This window comes from Pipistrellus hanaki (genome assembly GCF_964339955.1).
Source record: "Pipistrellus hanaki genome assembly, chromosome: 1".
In the NCBI taxonomy this organism is placed as follows: domain Eukaryota; kingdom Metazoa; phylum Chordata; class Mammalia; order Chiroptera; family Vespertilionidae; genus Pipistrellus; species Pipistrellus hanaki.
The window spans coordinates 188,182,153-188,203,748 of NC_140503.1; the positions used below are offsets into that span (position 1 = coordinate 188,182,153).

At 44.9% G+C, this 21,596-nt stretch overlaps 1 protein-coding gene across 3 annotated transcripts in view; it reads right to left on the reverse strand.

Moving 5' to 3' along the window:
• The window catches only part of N4BP2 (NEDD4 binding protein 2), an 81,889-nt gene extending 72,868 nt beyond the window's left edge, over window positions 1-9,021 (reverse strand). The window contains exon 1 of one of the 3 annotated variants that reach the window (XM_084900241.1): window positions 8,939-9,021. The gene's annotated coding sequence lies outside the window, so the exon portion shown is untranslated. Of the gene's footprint in view, window positions 1-7,801; window positions 8,396-8,574; window positions 8,664-8,938 lie in introns of those variants that run through there. The other 2 variants (XM_084900242.1, XM_084900239.1) reach the window with 2 other exon arrangements.
• Between the last annotated feature and the right edge of the window lie 12,575 nt (window positions 9,022-21,596).

Genomic DNA, 21,596 nt, shown 5'->3' on the forward strand with positions numbered 1-21,596 from the left:
GAGATCAACTAGAATTAATAAGGAGTCAACAAGAAATGATATGTGATCAACAAGAAATAAAGAATACATTGTCTGAAATAAAAAATATTTTACAGAGTCCTAAAAACAGAAGGGAAGATCGCAAGAATCAAGTCAAAGATTTGGAACATAAAGAGCCAGAAGACACTCCTCCACAGAAGCTAGAAGGCAAGAGAATCCAGAAAATTGAAGATAATGTAAGAAACCTCTGGGACAACTTCAAGCGAACCAACATCAGAATTATGGGGGTCCCAGAAGATGAGAGAGAGCAAGATATCGAAAACATACTGGAAGAAATAGTGACAGAAAACTTCCCCCACCTGGTGAAAGAATTAGACTTACAAGTCCAGGAAGCGCACAAAACTCCAAACAAAAGGAATCCAAAGAGGACCACACCAAGACACATCATAATTAAAATTCCAAGAGCAAAAGAAAAAGAGAGAATATTAAAAGAAGCAAGAGCAAAGAAGGTAGTTACCTATAAAGGAGCACCTATACGATTGTCAGCTGACTTCTCAACAGAAACCATGCAGGCCAGAAGGGAATGGCAAGAAATATTCAAGGTGATGAATAATAAGAACCTACAGCCAAAGATAATCTATCCAGCAAAGCTATCACTCAGAATCAAAGGTCAGATAAAGAGCTTCACTAATAAAAAAAAGCTAAAGGAGTTCATCAACACCAAACCAGAATTATATGAATTGCTGAAGGGGGTTCTTTCAGAAGAGAAAGTAAACAAAGATAAAAATTATGAACAACAAATACGTAACTATCAAGTGAATCTAAAAACCAAGGAAATTAAAAAAAAAAATCTGATGAACAATAGTAACTGTTGAATATAATAGAATCAGAGGTATGGAAGGGGAGTGAACTGACGATTCTTGGGGAAAAGGGGAGAGGGGGGAGTGGGAAGAGACTGAACATAAACTGTGCACCTATGGATGAGGACAATGGGGAGTGGGGAAAGGGCAGAGGGTGGGGTGGGAACCTGGTGGAGGAGAGCAATGGGGGGGGGGGGGGAGGAACATTTGTAATAATATGAACAATAAAAACTTATTAAAAAATAATAATAAAAAAATAAAATAATAATTTTAAAAAATTATGAACAACAAATATGTAAATATCAAGAAGTGGAACTAAAAGCCAAGGGAATAAAAAACCTGATGAACAATATTAACTGGTGAATATAACAGAATCAGAGGTATGGAAGGGGAGTGGACTGACGATTCTCAGGGAAAAGGGGAGAGGGGTATGTGGGAAGAGACTGAACAAAAACAGTGCACCTATGGATGAGGACAATGGGGGGTGGGGAAAGGGCAGACGGTGGGGTGGGAACCTGGTAGAGGGGAGCAATTGGGGGGGGGGGGGCGGGAAGAGGAACATTTGTAATAATCTGAACAATAAAGATTAAAAAAAAAAAAAAAAAAAAAAAAAAAGAGCCAAAACCGGTTTGGCTCAGTGTTAGAGTGTCGGTCTACGGACTGAAAGGTCCCGGGTTCGATTCCGGTCAAGGGCATGTACCTTGGTTGCGGGCACATCCGCGGTAGGGGGTGTGCAAGAGGCAGCTGGTCGATGTTTCTCTCTCATCGACGTTTCTAGCTCTCTATCTCTCTCCCTTCATCTCTGTAAAATATCAATAAAATATTTTTTTAAAAGAAAAAAAAAAAAATTCAACAGGGCTTATGATCAATCAGAATAAAAACGAAAAAAAAGACAATAAATAGCCCATATTTCTGCCAAGTTGTTATTAGCTAGTCTACTATTTACTGAATTCTTACCACACATGCAGTGTCTCATTTAATCTTCCCCTAGAAAAAAGACAAAAAACAGTCAGTTTGTTTCCTATTTTTGATTTGAGGATGGGAGCGGAAAGGTTGATGACTACAGTTTGGTACATGCCAAGTTTGAGGTATGTGTAGAAGCATACAAATGGACAGATCATGAACATAGATTATATATAAGGCAGTTATCAGGAAAGAGCTTTGGGCTGGAGATTAGAGAATTAATAGCATAAAGAGAAATATTTTTGAAAGTAAAACATGTCCTTTATGCCAATATTTATTTAATATCTACATACCTACAGTGTTGGGAAGAGTGTTAAGAAAAAAAAAAACAACAGTAAGATTCAGTGAAGCTCACAATTACTGAAGAGAGGAGGTAACTCAAAATGTAGTGTAAGAGTTCAGAACAAGTCACCCCAAGATGTGCTTCTGTGGTAGCAGATTATTTTGAGCTAAAGGCAACCAAAACCCTTTGGCTCAAGAGAAACTTCTGCCCCAGCCCCCTTAACTACCTAAAAGAATTTGAATTAGGGGCCCTGTCCATGATAATAGATCAGAAATAACCTCTTCTGACCTATCTATATGGGAGGGCAAACTACTAATTATCCAACACTTGTTCTTATCTTGCAAATGACTCCTGAAAAAACTCCATCCTTAGCTCAAAATATCAAATATACCTCATTTTCCCTTTCTGTTTCTGAACTTCTCATGGTGGAGTTCCCATGCAAATAAAATTTAATTTCTCATCAATCTGTCTAATGTCAATTTGATTATTCAATCAGCCAAAAGACCCAGAGGAGGAAAAGGGGAACTTTTCCCTTTCCCCATAATAGCAATAAGTGCATAATGGAAATACATTGTTATCTTTCCTGGGAAAAGAAAGGAAGACTAACCACTTAAATCTTGAAGTAGGTTAGCAGAGTTTAAGGATAGGAAAATAAGAACCGTGAAAATATACTCCAGACAGGAGAAAAAATAAATTCAAATGCAGAAATTAATTTTAAAAAGAAAAATAGATGCCCTACTTCAGAACAGAAAAAATAAATATTATTCATGTACTCTCCCACACTAATTCTTTTTTTAAGTATGTTTTTATTGATTTCAGAGAGGAAGGGAGAGAGAGAGAAACATCAATGATGAGAGAGAATCATTGATCGGCTGCCTCCTGCATGTCCCTACTAAGGTCTGAGCCCACAACACAGACGTGTGCCCTTAACCGAAATCGAACCCAGGACCTTTCCATCCACAGGGCAATGCTCTATCCACTGAGCCAGACTGACTAGGGCTAAACTAATTCTTAAATTTAATGACTAGAAAGGATATATAAAAATGTTTAAAAAGAGAAGACAGAAAATTCATCTTAATAAATCCTAGAGCATACTATAAAACATAGTAAAAGTGGTTCAACTACAAAAATCAAATAAAAGATCAAAAACTATTACGAGTCCAGAAATAATCCTAATTACATCTCAAGATTTATATATAATAAGATAGGCTTTCTAAAACAGGAGAGTAAGAGAAAATTTTTAATAGTGTCGAAATGATTTAACAGCACTTTGTAAGACAGTTAAAGGTAATGTGACACTTTATACTAAAATAAATTCTGATTATAAATGTTTAAATATTAGGAAAAATTGACTACCATATCTGTAGAACAATGGAATTTCTTAATTTGGAAGTATGTAGCATTGACAAAGCAAAATAGATTCATGTATGAACATTTTAAATTTCTGACAATTAAAAGTAACCAAAAAGTAAAAGAGCAAACTAGAGAAAAATATTTTCAAGAAAAAATCATAACCATATGTTTGGGTGTTGCTTAAAGCTTTAAGAGATACAGACCCAATAGATCAGAGGTTCCCAAACTTGTTTGTGCCGTAGACCCCTTGCCATGTTTTTCGGTTTTGTGTAGACCCCCTACTTACCTGATATTGATTTTTTTGTAAATTTCTAACTGTAGTGAAATTTAGTGTTAAAATTTAATAAAAAATAATGTACCTACTTTTCTCCGGCATTCTCAAACAAAATAATTTGTATGATAAACTACCAGTTTATATTTTTTTAAATATTTTCTCAGCACTTTCCTATTCAAGATTCAGGAAACGAATGAACGTATTTTTCTCACATTCATATTTATAGAGTGACGAATTGAACAAGTCGGTGCAAGTTCGCGAAGCTTTGAGACAAAAATTGGCAAGAATGTTTACTGCGCGTATGCTTGTAACAAGATGATACTGGTATATCATCATGTGCAGGTTTTTATCCTACAACTTACACAATTTTATAAACATATATAATAAATTTTTTACTTCATAGATACTTTTATAAATAATTTATATGTTTTTATATTATAAGATAATATGATGTAAGTAAATAGGTACTATCAGTGTATGTTGAGATCCACTATCGTGGACCCCCATTTTCATTTCATGGACCCCCAAATTTTTTTTTCGCTGACGTAGACCCCTTGCAGGTTGTCATAGACCCCTGGGGGTCGATATAGACCACTTTGGGAATCACTGCAATAGATGATCAAAGGATCTGAAGAGACAATTCATATTTAGAAAAACACAGTGTCCACCATCAGTCAGTAAGGTTTAGTGAAATTGGTACACCCAAACCCACTGCTCAGGCAAGTGCAACATGTGGGCTCTTTTATCCAATAATTTCAGTGACTAAAAGCCATAAAATTCTAGCTTACTTAGCCAGTTTATTCCCCCATGGAAATTAATGAAATGCTCTATTCATTTTTGAAATTACGTGAGTTTGTTAGCACAAACTGATTAATCTCAATCTAGATGTACTAATAAAATAATTTCTGGAGGACAAAGCTGAGATTCTTCCAACAGCCTGCCAACCTTCCATCTAATCATATTTTAAGGACATTAGTACAGTGGATAAAAAGGTGCTTAAAAGTAAATTCAGAGTAATGTTAAAATCTACATATGGTTTTATATAAGCAAACTGAATTACTCATTATAAAGTAGAGGGGGAAATGTTCAGGCCACAAAAGAATACAGCAGTCCCCCCTTATCTGAGGGGGGATTCATTCCAATATCCCAGTGGATACCTCAAATTGCAAATAGTACCGAACCCTATATAATGCTGTTTTTTTCTATACATACATGCCTATGATAAAGTTCAATTTATAAATTAGACACAGTAAGATATTAACAATAACAACATGGGACAATTATAAAAATATCCTATGTAATAAAAGCCTAATATGCAAAGACATGCACGGACCACCAGGGAGCAGATGCTCTACGCAGGCGCTGCCCCCTGGTGATCAATGCGCTCCCCCTGTGGGAGCTCTCCCAGGCTCACAGCTGGCAAGCAAAGCAAAGCGGTAAGGATTGAGAGGTCTTGGACTGAGAGCCTGGGACTGCAAGAAGGATGTCTGACTGACTGCCAGCTTAGGCCCTGTGGGACAGGCAGACATCCCCCCAGGGGTCCTGGACTGCACAGGCCAACCTGTGCCCCCACACACACCCAGTGCACAAATCTCGTGCACCGGGACTCTAGATTATAATAAAAGTCATAATGAATATGGTCTCTCAAAATATCTGTAGTCAAACATCTTGTGATGTAAGATAACATAATGCCTATGTGACGTGATGAAATGAGGTACTCAGAACCACACACAATTTAAAACATGAATTCTTTCTGGAATTTTCCAGTTAATGTTTTTGGTTGACCATGGGTAACTGAAACCACAAAAGCAAAACTTGGGATGGGGGCAGCAGGGAGAGAACTATATATTTAGTAGTTTCCTAAATATATAGTTATATATAAAATGGTCGCCATTTTTATTATTATGAGGATCAGAGTAATGAGCATGTAATGACATCTGGCTTATGAATTGCAATGATAAAAAAAAAAAAGTTCAATATCTTCTTTAATTCAAACAAACTACTTCTAGAGGCATTTAACAATTATTTAAGATTAATGCATAACCTCACAAATTGAGATTCTACCCTAAGACTTACAATGTGAATTTGCATATATAAGGCTGAAAGCAAGAGATATTATCTAGCTCATGTGTTTACTGTTTGCTTATCAAAAGACATACATAACTACAAATAATCATGAGATTTTTAAAAGAAAACTCCTCAGTATTAAAAATGCATCTACACTGAAAATATTTACTTAGCCTCTATCTTATACAAGATACCATGCCTACTTAATAAAGAAAAAGCATTCTGTACTATAACTTAAATCAACTTTTTCCACACAGTACAATCCTCCCATCCTCTTTACTATTCTCAAAGCAACTAATGGCAACAACAGGTACACATACAGTATGAGTATGCTAACTTGTACTGGAGGTTGGGTTTTTCTGTTTTTGTACGTTAGTATTTTTTCATGAACTCATTTGTAGCCTCCTCGTAGAAAAAAAGCAGCCATTCCTTTCCTATTCGAACCATCTCCACCCCTGCAGGCCCCATCCTAGCACAACCACTTAAAACAAAAGGTTCTGGCATAAAAATAAAAACTGTTGTCATTTCTTATCTTTGAAAACCTAAGAAAATATAAACTGATGAACAAAAAGATACAGAGACAGTAAAGCATCAAACAGACTGTCAAATTACAGCGGGAAGGTTAGGGAGAGGTGGGGGAGATAAGAGATCAACCAGAGGACTTGTATGCATGCATATAAGCATAACCAGTGGACTCAAAACACTGAGGGGTGAGGGCATGTATGGGAGTGGGGTAGAAGGGTGGGGGCAATGGTAAGATATGTACACATATAATACCTTAATTAAAAAAATGAAAAATAAAATAAAAGAACGTAAGAAAAAAACCGAACCACATGGATGACCAAAACACAAAACACATGATGTTTACATTTCAAGTGAGTAAGACTTCTTTCATTGACAAGTGAAGGATGAGGGTTTAAAACGAGTTGCAAAAAGGTTGGTGTTTGGGTGAAAAAGCAGTGAATAAAAAACAGAACGAAAAGGCTAAAGACTGCTTTTTTTTTTTTTTTTTTAAGAAGCGGGAGAAGAGGGACAGCTGCGGGTCACACACACACACAGTTTGGGGAAAGGCCAGGTAGAGCTCTGGGCTCCGCCAATCCCCACCTCCCCGGAGTTCGCCCGTCTCCAGGCCAGAGGCGCGCCCTGATTGGCTGAGCCGCGACGAGGAGGAAAGCCAGCCAATCGCGCCTCCCGGCCCGAACTGCGCTATGGAGGCCCCGCCACCGCCGCCCGCGGGGATGTACACAAACCCGCCGCCGCACTCGCCCCGGCCCGGCCCCAAACACCGCGGCCTAAGGGAGGTTCTTTACGGGCCGTACTGATCGTCTGGCACCAGCACTCCCCCCCCCCCTTACTTTAGCGCCACTTCTGCGGGGAAGAAAGTGTGTTACCCTAACGAGAATAAGTTGACTCTTCTATGGACAACCCATTTCCACACGGACACCTCGGAGAGCGTCCGGGGAGACCGGAGGGGTCAAGCAGGGTACCGGCGAGGATCAAGCTCGCGGTGGGAAGGGGGGGGGGGACCCGGAGAGGGAGGCGAAGGTCTCCCCGCAGTATTCAAAGTCAAAACGTGTGAAGTGAGTCCACCAACACCTCTGCTACGACTACGCACTCGGGTGGCCCCAAGTTCCCAAGAACGCTCTCCGCCCGAAACGGCCGAGACACCCGCAGAGGCGGCGGGTCCGGGGCCGCGCTTGGGCCTGGAGGCCCGCCAGGAGCGCAGAGGCCGGGGACGCTCCGCGGCCCCCGCCTGCGCCCGGCCTCGGGCAGTGCGCCAGGGCCCGCCTCCCGCCGACGCCGCACTTCCCTTCCGTCCGGGCGCTCGCCCGCCCGCCCGCCGGCCCGGGGGCCCGCGCGGGCCGGCACCAGACTCCCGCATCGCCAACTCTCAGGGCTCCGGTCGCGGCGGCACCGCACGCCCCCGCCTCCCGCCCTCCGGCGCCCCGCGGACGCCTTCCCGGCGGGACCCCTCGCCGGGGACCCGCCGCCGCCGCCCCACCTCCCAACCCGCCACGTTACCTGCTCCGGGAGCCCGCGGAGCGGCGTCGAGACCGGAGCCGCGTCGTCGGGTGCGCAACGCGGCGACGGCCAACGGGTCCGCAGCCCCTTTTCCCGCCGCCGCCTCCGCCACTGCGCTCTCCGGCGCGGCGCGGGGCTGCCGAGCGAGCGGCGAGCGCTGAGGGGAGCCGAGCGGCGGGCGCCGGCGGGGACACACTGCCGCTCTCCGCCCGGCCGGGGAAGAGCAGCCTCGCCGCCGCAACGGCGCCGCGAGAGGGCGGGCGGGTGGGCGTCCGAGTGGGGAGGGGTCTCCGGGAGCAGGGAATGGCTGCCACGTCGCCCAGGTGGATCGCCGCCCTCCCCCTCCCTCCCTCTCGGCCTCCCGTTCCCCCCGACGCGACCTCTGGTTCGTCCCGGGCTCCGCCAAGCGCCTGGGCCCGCCCCCGGGGCAGGCCTCGCGGACCCGGGCCCCCGGGCACTCCCGCCCCCTCCGCCCGCGCTGGACAGCGAGTGCGGCCCGGCGGCCCCTGCCCCGTGAGACCCGTCCCTCTTCCTCCTTCCGAAAACCTCGCCCGAAAGCCTGACTCGTTTCCCCTCTTCCTTAGGGGGCCGGGGTTTGGGGGGGATGGGGGGTCACATGGAGGAGCAAGCCCTTTTCAACGTGTCGGGCTTCGCGCCGATGAACGACAATAAAGGAGCCCGAAATGTGTGTGTGGAAATCGGCGGCGCCGTTCGTTTCCAGCCCTTCACCCTCTCCCAAGCCCCAAAGGCAACGCGGAGGCCCAAGGTCGTACCCGCTGTGGAGGCGGGGAGACGCGGGAGCCGCGGCCGGACTCCCGGGGGCCACACGTAGGGAGCGACCGCGGGCCGAACTGGCGCTGCCTCAGCCTCGGCCTCGGCGTGGCCTCGCGGGACCGCGGGCGCGGGGCGCGCGAACCGGCTTCTGCGCGTGCGCCCTGTGGCCCGCGGGCTTCCGGGCGCGCGGCCCCTCGGCGCGCTCGGGCGGCGGGCTCGGCGCGGCCGCCTCCGAACCGGAGGACAAAGGGGTCTGAGGAGGTCAGGTTCCTCCCGGCGGCGGCTCCTCCGAAGTGCAGCCCGAACCCCCGGCGGAAGCACCCGAATGTGCGCGCCTTTGTTTACGGAGCCGCCGGCCCCGACCTTTGCTCCACTGGGAGGTTCGGTTTCCAGGGGCCAAAGGAAAGCAAAGGTGTTCGCTTCCTGCGGAGGTCACCGTGCTGGTGCCCAGTTTCTCCCCCGCCCCCGTGCCTGCTCGGCTTTCTTGGTTTACTTCATCTGGGTTCTGACGTCAAACAGTCAGGGTTTTCAGGTTCAGGAATGATTCACTCTGACTTCCTGGAGGTGGTGGGTGGTGGTTTTCTTAACCGTTTTTTTTTTTTTCTCTCTCTTTCTCTTCTCCCCCCTCCCCCCCCTTCGCAATTACTTTTTCTTCTGTTTTCAGTGTTTGTCTTAGAGAAATGTATAGCCCCTCCTGACAGGATTCCTTTGCATCTAAGAAACAAGACTAGCTTTCAGTGTTGTCATAGTAATTGCTTTAAATTCGAGTAGGAATTCGGGGAAATTGCGAGTGGATTTTTATCTTCATTTAGGTCTAATTGGAACGTCCACTCACACACAACGGAAACAGTCTCTAGTGTGTTTCGTTTTGATTTAGGAAACGGGAAAATGTAAGCAGAGACCTCGAGATGGTAAATTTTTCTCATGAAACCGACCACACAGAGAAATTTAAAAGAAAAGAGTTTTTTTTTCTTTTGTGTGATATTTTTTTTAAAGATCCCCTGAGTCCCAATGTTAAGACATTATGATACAACCACTTTTACTCGTGCTTTTGTTAATTTTAAAACAGCAAACGTTTTTAAGTACCCCACATCGCAAGATGCAAATAGCTATTGCTGAGAACCCAATAATTCTTCCTCTGGACAGCCACTAAATGAGACTAATAACAATTACATATGACATTTTACAAATGAAGAAACCTGTCGAAGGTTCAGAAATAGCCAAAGTAAAACCAATGAATTGGAGAAGTAGTAGTAAAAAGTTATGGTGCACACACCAGAAAGACAGTTTGCAAACTGGGAGTGCTCGAGACAAAACTTGGAATGCAGCTCAGGGGTATATCTTTACTCACCTGACCTCCTCAGACCCCTTTGTCCTCCGGTTCGGAGGCGGCCGGGCTCGGTGTGCTCGGAGCCGAGGGGCCGCACGCGCCCGGAAGCCCGAGGGCCACAGGGCGCATGCGCAGAGGCTGGTGCACAAAATTCTTGGGGGGAGGGGGGAGTGTCCCTCAGCCCAGCCTGCACCCTCTCCAATCTGGGACCCCTTGGAGGATGTCCAGCTGCCGATCCCTGTGGGATTGAGCCTAAACCTGCAGTCCGACATCTCTCTCACAATCCAGGACTGCTGGCTCCCAACCACTCACCTGCCTGCCATCATGATCACCCCCTAACCACTCCCCTGCCAGCCTGATGGACACCTAACTGCCTCCCTTCCGACTTGGTTGCCACCAACTGCCCTCCCTTGCAGGCCTGGTCCCCCCCCACAACTGTCCTCCCCTGCCGGCCATCTTGTGGCAGCCATCTTTGACCACGTGATAGCAGCCATCTTTTGACCATGTGGAGGCAACCATCTTGTGCAAGAGTGTGACAGTCAATTTGCATATTACCATTTTATTATATAGGATAAATCAGCTTTGTAGTGAGAAAGTGGTGACTTTATTCTTCACTGTGATTGGTTAAAATATTAGAATTCTCAGTGGTTACCACCTATCAAACTTGGGAAACAGTTCAGCAAGAAATGTTGGGAAATTGATCAGCAAGAAATGACCTAGGTCAAGTAAGTGTTGAAAAATAAGCTAAATTAAGCTTTATCTCGATGACTAAATTGGTTCTCTCTGCTCAGGGAACCTTTAAGGTTGATCTCCATTTGTGTTTTATTTTAACAAATCCTAGTAATTATAAACTTCAAACAAGTCTATCAAATTAATATTAATTTTGTTCATGAGAAATATGTTCACCAGGGCTATAAAACTTGCATTTAAATTCTTGATATTCCGACATCCTCCGTCCAAGACACAACGGGAGGGGACGCGGAGGTGGCGGTGTGTTTTGCGGGGTCTGTGGGCCCCCAGGGAGTGCGCGGGCTCAGCCCCCCCTCCTCGCGCCGTGGTCCAGTCCCAAGATGGCGGCCACCATGAAGAAGGCGGCTGCAGAAGACGTCAATGTTACTTCTGAAGATCAACAAAAGATAAACAAATTTGCACGGAATACGAGTAGAATCACAGAGCTGAAGGAAGAAATAGATGTAAAAAAGAAACAACTCCAAAACTTAGAAGATGCTTGCGAGGACATCATGCTCGCAGATGAGGATTGCTTAATGATACCGTATCAAATTGGTGATGTTTTCATTAGCCATTCTCAAGAAGAAACACAAGAAATGTTAGAAGAAGCAAAGATATCATGGATTTTTGGAAAAGCGCCAGCTCATGCTGAGACTTAAGCTTCGTACAAAAGTAGAGCAGAACCACATAAGAATATTCTAGAAACCAAGAGATGTATCAATAGAAATGTTTAGTGTGTTTTAAAAATTATGTTTCAGACTTTATTTTAGTGCTTTGTAATTAATTGGGGTTTATATTGATGATGATATAGAAGTTAAGCAGCTGTGTATTTAAAAATAAGGCTTTTTTCTTAAATAAAGAGTACATTTATGCCGTAAAAAAAAATAAATAAATTCTTGATATTCCTTTGAACATTTCACTATTACATCTTATATAAGTCTGAACAATAAGAACTGAAGTGTACGTAACACTGGAAAATGTATTTCAAGCCACCAAGACATCACCCAAGCTGAATATTTTTTAAGTAGTGCTTCCTACATCAATAGAAGGAAAACATCAAAATTATAAAGTTTTGAAAGTCCAACTCCAATGAAGAACAAAGCAATCTTTTTACTCAATATTCACAATGCCAGCCTGCCTTTGTGAATATTTAACAACACTTCCTCCTTCCTTATTGGTTTAAATTGTAAGGCAATGTGAAAAGTACAAAAAAAAAATTTTTAATATATTTTACTGATTTTTTTTACAGAGAGGAAGAGAGAGGGATAGTTAGAAACATTGATGAGAGAGAAACATCCATCAATTGCCTCCTGCACACCTGCTACTGGGGATGTGCCTGCAACCAAGATACATGCCCTTGACCGAAATTGAACCTGGGACCTTTCAGTCCGAAAGCTAATGCTCTAGCTTTGAACCAAACCAGTTAGGGCTATCATGCTCATTCTTACTCAAGTTCATATATCTTTCTATTTCAAAGAAGAAATTTAAGAATCTGAATTATTGAGTATCTTTATGAACTTAAATACCAAGGTCTACTGATCCCACTCTGCTCTCTGTAACCCAAGTGGTTATGTTACAGTTGATTTTGTTAAAATATATAATTCTCTAAAATACCAGATAAGCTGAGAGGATCCAAGATGGCTGCTCGGGTATACACCTAGCCGCAGCAGCTCACAACAATTTCAAAGGAATACAACTAAAATGTAGAGTGGACATTGCCCAGAGCTACAGGGAGTCGACTGACTGAAAACTCTACAATAGGAAGGAGGGAGAAAACCAGAAGGAAAATCAGAGGAGCTGAAAAAAAGCCTAAGGTACGGAGACATGCTGCGCGCTCGCACGCACGCGCGCGCGGAGAGGTCGCAGCCGGAGAGGAGGAGAGGGCTGGGTGCTGCCTGGCGTTCCCTAGCAGGAAGGAAATAGAACCCCCAGCCTGGGCTGAACCCCCGAACCGGCAGCGCTGAGCCCCAAGTTATGTGCCAGACCCTGGGGACCCAGGCTCCGGCAGGGGGAGACAATCCCGGGGGACGGCGAAATGCGGGGCCCCCGGAGTCGCGCGCACATGGCGTGCAGAGGACTGAATGTTGACTCTGATGCTGGATTACCCTAGCCGGAAGAAACAAAGCCTCCGGCGGCAGCTCTGAGCCTCAGTCCAGACCTCCCCGAACTCCAGGTCTGGGCCAGTCCCTGGGGACCCAGGCTCGGGCAGGGGGAGACGGGGCTGTGAGGTGGAGTCCTGGGAGCGCGGCGAAAGGCCGAGCCCCCGGAGTCGCGCACACTGTGCGCAGAGGACAGTCTGTTGACTCTGATCCTGGACTCCCCTAGTGGGAGGGAGAAAGAAAGCTCCAGACTGGAGGAACGCCACGAGGAGCAGGAGCCCCTGCCGGACACCGGCCAGCCGGGCGCCAGCAAGGAGCCGGGCGACGGGGCCCCCAGTGGGGGGGGTGCCCCTGAGCCTTCGACTGCTGAGCGCTGGCAACGGAGCCAAGGACGGGGGCTGCTTCCTGGGCGGCGCCGACCCCGGCAACAGGCTGGAGCAGCGCCGGAGCCCGCGGAGAACAAAGGGGTGCCACAGGCCAACCTGCTGAGCTCCCAGGACGAGGAGGAAGAAACCAAAGAAGTTCTCAATGTGAAGAAATCAAGTGAGAGCAAATGATAGTAAAATTACTTAAGAAAGAATACAAAGAAGATCTTGAAAAATCAAAGACTAAGTCAGAACTCAACGCACCAGCCAACATTGCAACATAAATGCGTTTTGTTGTTTTTTTTAAAAAAAGAAAAAAAAAAGAAGAGAAAAAAGGGACAGAATGTTGGAACAGCGGCGACCAGGCCTAGAGTGGCCAGGCACAAGGCAGTGGCAGCTGGGCCCGGAGCAGCAGTGGCCAGGCCCCAGAACAGCAGCAGCCAGAACAAGAGCATCAACGGCCAGCACTGGAGCAGCCAGACCTGGGGCAGTGGCAGCCAGGCCTGAGGCAGAGGCGGCCAAGCCCAGGGTGGCCAGTCCAGGAACACCCAGACACGGAGTGGCTGGGCCCGGAGAAGCCCGGCCCAGAGCAGCCGGGTTGGGAGCAGCCAGGCCCAGAACAGCAGTAGACAACCACGAAGAATCCAGGCTGGGAGCGGCCAGGCTCGGAGCAGCCGGGTCGGGTGCGGCCAGGCCCGGAGCAGCGGCGGCCAGGCTGGGAGCGGCCAGGCCCGGAGCAGCTGGGTCTGGTGTGGCCAGGCCTGGAGCAGCGGCTGCCAGGCTAGGAGCAGCCAGGCCCGGAGCAGCAGCTGCCAGGCTGGGAGCAGCCAGGTCCGGAGCAGCCGGGTCTGGTGTGGCCAGGCCCGGAGCAGTGGCTGCCAGGCTGGGAGCGGCCAGGCCCGGAGCAGCCGGGTCTGGTGCGGCCAGGCCCGGAGCAGCGGCTGCCAGGCTGGGAGCGGCCAGGCCCGGAGCAGCCGGGTCTGGTGCGGCCAGGCCCGGAGCAGCGGCTGCCAGGCTGGGAGCGGCCAGGCCCGGAGCAGCCGGGTCTGGTGCGGCCAGGCCAGGAGCAGCGGCTGCCAGGCTGGGAGCGGCCAGGCCCGGAGCAGCGGCGGCCAGGCTGGGAGCGTCCAGGCCCGGAGCAGCCGGGTCTGGTGCGGCCAGGCCCGGAGCAGCTACTGCCAGGCTGGGAGCGGCCAGGCCCGGAGCAGCCGGGTCTTGTGCGGCCAGGCCCGGAGCAACAGCTGCCAGGCTGGGAGCGGCCAGGCCCAGAGCAGCCGGGTCTGGTGCGGCCAGGCCAGGAGCAGCGGCTGCCAGGCTGGGAGCGGCCAGGCCCAGAGCAGCCGGGTCTGGTGCGGCCAGGCCAGGAGCAGTGGCTGCCAGGCTGGGAGCGGCCAGGCCCGGAGCAGCCGGGTCTGGTGCGGCCAGGCCAGGAGCAATGGCTGCCAGGCTGGGAGCGGCCAGGCCCGGAGCGGCCGGGACCGGAGCAACCGGTCCCAGAGCAGCTGGGTCGGGTGCGGCCAGGCCTGTAGCAGCAACAGCCAAGTCCAGAGCAACTAGGTCGGGAGCGGCAGTGACCAGACCCGGAGCAGCTGGTTGTGGAACGAACCAGAGCAACAGAGGCCAGGCCCGGAGCAGCCAGGCCCGAAACAGCTCGCTCCTCGCCTGTACCTGCCCACGGCTGCCTCTCAGACATGGCTGGAAACTTTTGCGGGAACTTGAGGGTCTGCTGAATCAAGTGATGAAGGCTTAGATCTGGATGTGTTGAGCTAGTATAGCGCTGGGGTGTTGATCTGTAAGTGCCTTGGGTGGGGCCTGGATGAGGCTGGTTGACCTATTTGGAAATGTCTTTTGTGTGAAGTGTATCATTGGGCATGTGGAGGTATTATTGATATGAGAAAATGCTAAGTAACAGATTTACTATCTGAAAAGGGATTTACTATCGGGGAAAGGGAGGGAGGAAGAGACTGAACATAAACTGTGCACCTATGGATGAGGACAATGGGGGATGGGGAGGGGGCGGAGGGTGGGGTGGGAACCTGGTGGAGGGGGGAAGAAATGAGGAACCTTTGTAATAATATGAACAATAAAGATTGATTTGAAAAAAAAAAATAATAATAATAATAAAAAAATAAAGTAAAAAAAAAATAAATAAATAAAATAAAATAAAATAAAATAAAATAAAATAAAATACCAGATAAGCCGAAACCGGTTTGGCTCAATGTTTCTAACTCTATCTCTCTCCCTTCCTCTCTGTACAAAAATCAATAAAATATATTTTAAAAAATAAAAAAATTAAAATAATAAAATACCAGATAAATCTGAAGAATGGCAAATGCTTACTACTTAACATTCTGAATAAGATAAATGCTGGCATTTCCCTAGGTGAAAGAGTGAGCCTTTAAGGAAATAATAAAGTTTATATTTTAGAAAACATCTTGGATTTTTATAAATAAAATGGTTAATGCATTATAAATAAATATATCTTTGCCCAAACTCATCTTTGGTCTACTAAATGGCTAACTGCTAAACATGCATGTTTATGTTGAGAACATAAGTATGATTTCCTCCAAAAATAACCTATACTTTTATTTTGATTTGAAGCATTCTGCTTAATTTTAAATATATATTTATAATATCTCTTCCTTAAAGATAGGTTCTGTCTCCCATTTAGCCTTGTATTCCTCACTACCAAACCCAGAGCCTTGTACAAAATAAACACTGGATATTTTCTGAGTGGAAGAATAAGTAAGCATAAATCTATGACACTGACACAGCATATGGCAAATCAAGGAAAGTCTGTCTCAGGATTTTTTCCTCTTCTACGTAATAGCTGTTAAATACTTGTTTTCATTCCCAATTAAACTTACAATAGCATTGTGCAAAAATTTTTGTGGACAAAAGAAAAGAGAGGAGTTCTATGACAAATAACCTCACAGGGTGATCTGATCATAAATTTCCTTTTTAAAATATATTTTATTGATTTCAGAAAGGTACAGAAAGGCAGAGAGAGATAAAAACATCAATGATGAGAGAAAAATCATTGATCAGCTGCCTCCTGCACATCCCACGCTAGGGCATGTGCCCTGACCAGGATTTGAACTATGACCCCCTAGTTCATAGGTCATGCTCAACTATTAAGCCATGCCAACTGGATAACATAAATGACTTTTTAATGTATAAAACAGTGCGGTCAGCAAACTGAGGCTCACGAGTCACATGCAGCTCTTTGGCCTCTTGAGTGTGGATCTTCTACAAAATACCACGGCCTGGGCAAGTCTATTTTGAAGAAGTGGCATTAGAATAAGTTTAAGTTTAAAAAATTTGGCTCTCAAAAGAAATTTCAATCGTTATACTATTGATATTTGGCTCTGTTGACTAATGTTTGCCAACCACTGACTTAGCATCCCCAGTGTGGGGCATGCAAGAGGCAGCTGATCAATGGTTCTCATCATTGATATTTCTCTCACTCCCCTTTCCTCTCTGAAATCAATAATATATATATGTATGTGTGTATGTATGTATATATATATATATATATATTTTTTTTTTTTCTTTTTTTTTTTTTTTTTTTTTTTAAAGGAGCCCTTAGCCGAAACCAATTTGGCTCAGTGGATAGAGCGTTGGCTTGCGGACTAAAAGGTCCCAGGTTCGATTCCAGTCAAGGGTCGCAGGCACATCCCCAGTAGGGGTGTGCAAGAGGCAGCTGATTGATGATTCTCTCTCATAGATGTTTCTAACTCTCTATCCCTCTCTCTTCCTCTCTGTAAAAAATCAATAAAATATATATTAAAAAAAAAAAAAGGAGCCCTTACCCTTGGAGACAGCATAGACAGACCTGGAGACTATTATGCTAGGTAAAATCAGCCAGTTAGAGAAAGACAAATATTGCATGATCTCACTTATATGTGGGATGTAATGAACAAAATAAACTGACATACAAAATAGAACCAAAAAAGTATGTATGTATGGAATAAAATAATAGGTTTCAGTAGGGGATGGGGAGGGCAGGGTACAAAGAGGACAGGAAGATATTAACCAAAGAACATGCATGCATATATGTATAATCCATGGACACATAAAATAATATGGGGAAAGCCTGGGGTGGGCGGGATTGGGTAGAGCAGGGTAAAAAGGGAGAAAATAGGAGGCATCTGTAATACTGTCAACAATAAAAAATAATATTCATAATAGCCAAAAAGTAGAAACAACCCAAATGTCTATCAACTGATAGATAAAATGTGGTATATCCAATGTCATCGACCATTTAAAAAAATGAAGTATTGCTATATGCTGCAACATGAATAAAATTTGAAAATATCATAAGTGAAATAAGCCAGTCATAATTATATAATTTAATTTATATGAAAAGCCTAGAATGGCAAATCTATGGAAACAAAAAGTAGATTAGTAGTTGCCTAGGGACAGGTGCAATTTAGGATAATAATTAAGAGGTATAGGGTTGCCCTAACTCGTTTGGCTCAGTGGATAGAGCATCGGCCTGCGGACTGAAGGGTCCCAGGTTCGATTCCGGTCAAAGGCATGTACCTTTGTTGCAGGCACATCTCCAGTAAGGGGATGTGCAGGAGGCAGCTGATCCATCTTTCTCATCAATGTTTCTAACTCTATTCTTCTCCCTTCTTCTCTGTAAAAAATCAATAAAATGTATTTTTAAAAAGAGGTATAGGGTTTTGTTTGTTTGTTTGTTTGTTTGTTTGGGGGGGCAGGTAATAAAAATGCTTTAAAATTGATTGTGCGAGCCCAGCTGGTGTGCTCAGCGGTTGAGCATCGGCCCATGAACCTTTCTGGTAAGGGCACGTGTCCAGTTTCAGGCTCAATCACCAGTAGGGGGCGTGCAGGAGGCAGATGATCAATGTCATCTACGTTTCTATCTATCCCTCTCCATTCCTCTCTAAAATAAAATCAATAAAATACTTTATAAAAATAAATTGATTGTATAATATGATAGTCGCACAATTCTGTGGATATACTAAAAGCCACTGAATTTAATGCTTTAAATGAGTACACTGTATGGTTTATGGAGTCTCTTCAATAAATTAGTTAAAAGTTTTTTAAAAACAACTCTTCAATGGCTTCCCATCGCCCTTAAAATAAAAACTAAGTCACTAAGATTAACAGAACACTAAGGAATTTGGCTCCAGCTAATTTTTCCAATGTCATCACTCACCAGTCTTCTCTTCATCAGTCCTCACTCTCCTCCTTTCACTCTGATTTTACCCATGCTCACCTTTTTTTTTTTTTTTTTTTTTTTTTTTGTCATTTTTCTGAGCATATGTGGTGGTTTTACTTCATGTTAACAAAGTCTTTGCTACTTCTTTTAAAAAATGTAAAGCCTGATTCTCCTCCCCGTAAGTATGGGGTATATGTGGTGACTCAGTTTTAATGAATAGAATGTGGTAGAAGTGAGGATGCATGTCTTCTAAGACTAGATCATAAAAGGCATTGTGGCTTCCTTGCTCTATTTCGGATCACGTGCTCCAGGGGAAGCTGCCACCTTTCAAAGATCCTCAACCCGCTGGGAGACTCGTGTGGTGAGGAAATGAGGCCTCCCGCCAACAGCCATGTGAGTGAGTCATCTTGAAAGCAGATCCTCCAGTCAAGTTTGTCAAGCTTCCAGGAGCCTGCAGCCCCAGCCAGTAACTGCATGAGAGATCCTGAATCACAGCTACTCAGTTAAGTCACTTCCAAATTCCTGACCACAGAAACTGTGAAGTAATAAAAATTTGTTTCTTAAGTCATCACATTTGGGGACTTAACAACAGAGAACTAATACAATATGACATGCTACCTATAATCTCCAAGGCAAACATTATAAGATTTTATCTAGCTCACTGATTCCTAGTTATCCTTATCCTTATCCTTACCTTATCCTTATCATTTTCAAAATCATTTTTTCCAGGCTTTCTTTCTTTTCTTTTCTTTTTAATATATTTTATTGATTTTTCACAGAGAGGAAGAGAGAGGGATAGAGAGTTAGAAACATTGATGAGAGAGAATCATTCATCAGCTGCCTCTTGCACACCCCCCATTGGGGATGTGCCAGCAACCAAGGTACATGCCCTTGACCAGAATCGAACCCGGGACCTTTCAGTCCTCAGGCCGACGCTCTATCCACTGAGCCAAACCGGTCTCGGCTTTTCCAGGCTTTCTTAACTATTAGTTATGTCCTCCCTGTTACTTGCCACTATAGCACATAGTCATGTAATTGAATCGTTTGCATAATCCCCAAGACTTTAATTTCAGTGGATCTCATATGGGACCTGTCTGTCTTGTTGATACTGTGTCCCTAGCTTCTGCCACAGTGCCTGACATATGGTAAATTATAAATAAATATTTGGGGAGCCTAGCTGGTTTAACTAAGTGGATAGAATGTTGGCCTGCAGACTAAAGGGACCCAGGTTCAATTCTGGTCAAAGGTACATGCCCGGGTTGCAGGCTCAATCCCCAGTAAGGTGCATGCAGGAGGCAATTCTTATCATTGATGTTTCTATCTCTCCCTCTCGCTTCCTCTCTGAAATCAATAAAAATATATTTTAAAAAATATTTGGGGAATGAATAGTTGAATGAATGAATGATTGAATTGGGAGATATAAATGTAATGGGAAAAAGAACCCACTTGTGCCCTAACTGGTTTGGCTCAGTGGATAGAAGGTCGGTCTACGGCCGAAACCGGTTTGGCTCAGTGGTAGAGCATCGGTCTGCAAACTAAAAGGTCCTAGGTTCGGTTCCAGTCAAGGGCATGTACATTGGTTGCGGGCACATCCCCAGTAGGGGGTGTGCAAGAGGCAGCTGGTCGATGTTTCTCTCTCATCGACGTTTCTAGCTCTCTAGCTCTCTCCCTTCTTCTCTGTAAAAAATCAATAAAAAATATATTAAAAAAAAAAAAAAAAAAAAAAAAGTCGGTCTACGGACTGAAGGGTCCCAGGTTTGATTCTGGTCAAGGGTTTCTGTCAAGGGCATATACTTGGTTGTGGGCACATCCCCAGTGGGGGGTGTGCTAGAGATGGCTGATCAATGTTTCTCTCTATCGCTTTTCCTTCCTCTCTGTAAAAAATCAATAAAATGCATTTTAAAAAAAGAAAAGAAAAGAGAAGTTAAAAAAAAGAAGAAGAAGAAAGAAAGAAAGAACCCATGTGTGCAGAGGCTGCTGTGAACACACAGAGGAATGGCATTTAATTCAATCTGTGTCACTCCCTTACTGTGTGACTTTTGGCAAGTTACTTAATTTCTCTCTCTGTATTTGGCTCTTTCTAAAGGACAATTTCCTTATGCATAAAATTGGGATAGTAACAGTTTCTCCCTCATAGGATTGTGTTAATAAGCTAATACCTAGTTAAAAGAAAATAAAACTTGAAATTTAGAGAATTCCATGAGAAATGAATGCTTGGGAAAAGTCTCAAAGAATCAGTAAAAATTAGACAAAAAATGGGGAGGAGAAATCTAGGCAGAGAGAAAAGCAGAATCAAAGGTTCAGAGGATACAGATAGCAAAGTACATGCAGGAAACTTCATGCAGTTTAGTATGGCTAAGTGTAAAGTGCAAAGAAGAGGAGTGATCCAACATGAAGCTAGAGAGACCGGGAGGTAAGGATGGTTACGTGGAAGGCTTACACCTTTGGCATTGATGCTGAAAAAACATTGGAATCACTGAATGGAAGAGAGTTGGTCATATTTGCATTTTGAACATATTCGATTTACTTAAAAGTTGATAATCATGCCCTAGCCGGCTTGGCTCAGTGGATAGAATGTCAGCCTGCCGACTCAGAAGTCCCAGGTTTGATTCTGGCCAAGAGCACATCCCTGGACTGCGGGCTTGATCCCCACTGGCTCAATCCCCAGTGGAGGTCATGCAGCAGGCAGCCAATTAATGATTCCTTCATCATTGATGTTTCTATCTCTCTCTCCTTCTCCCTTCCTCTCTGAAATCAATCAATAAATATGTATTTTTAAAAATAAAAGTCAATAATCTGCATATCCACAAAGTTGGCTGTCGTCAAAAAGATGAACAAAGCTATTGGGGGGAATCCATCTTGGCAGGTGGAGGAATTGAGCAAAAAATAGAAAAAACCTCATGGACAAGGACAACAGTGTGGTGATAGCTGGGGCATGGTGGGAGGAGGGTATAGGGGGAATAAATGGTGATGGATGGAGACTTGATTTGGGTGGTGAACAGTGTACAGATGATGTGTTGTCGGAAAATTTTTAAAAGATGGACAATAATGAGTATTGGCAAGAATGTAGAGAAATTAGAACCCTCATACATTGCCGTTGGGGATGTAAAATAATGCAGCTGCTTTGGAAAAAGAGTCTGGCAGCTCCTCAAAAATTTAAACGTAGAGTTACAATATAACCTAGCAATTCCATTCCCAGATACATACCCGAGAGAAATGAAAACATCATTTGTCCTCTTAAAAATGTGTGCACGAACATTCATAGCAGCATTATTCATAATAGACAAAAAGTGGAAACAACCCAATAGGA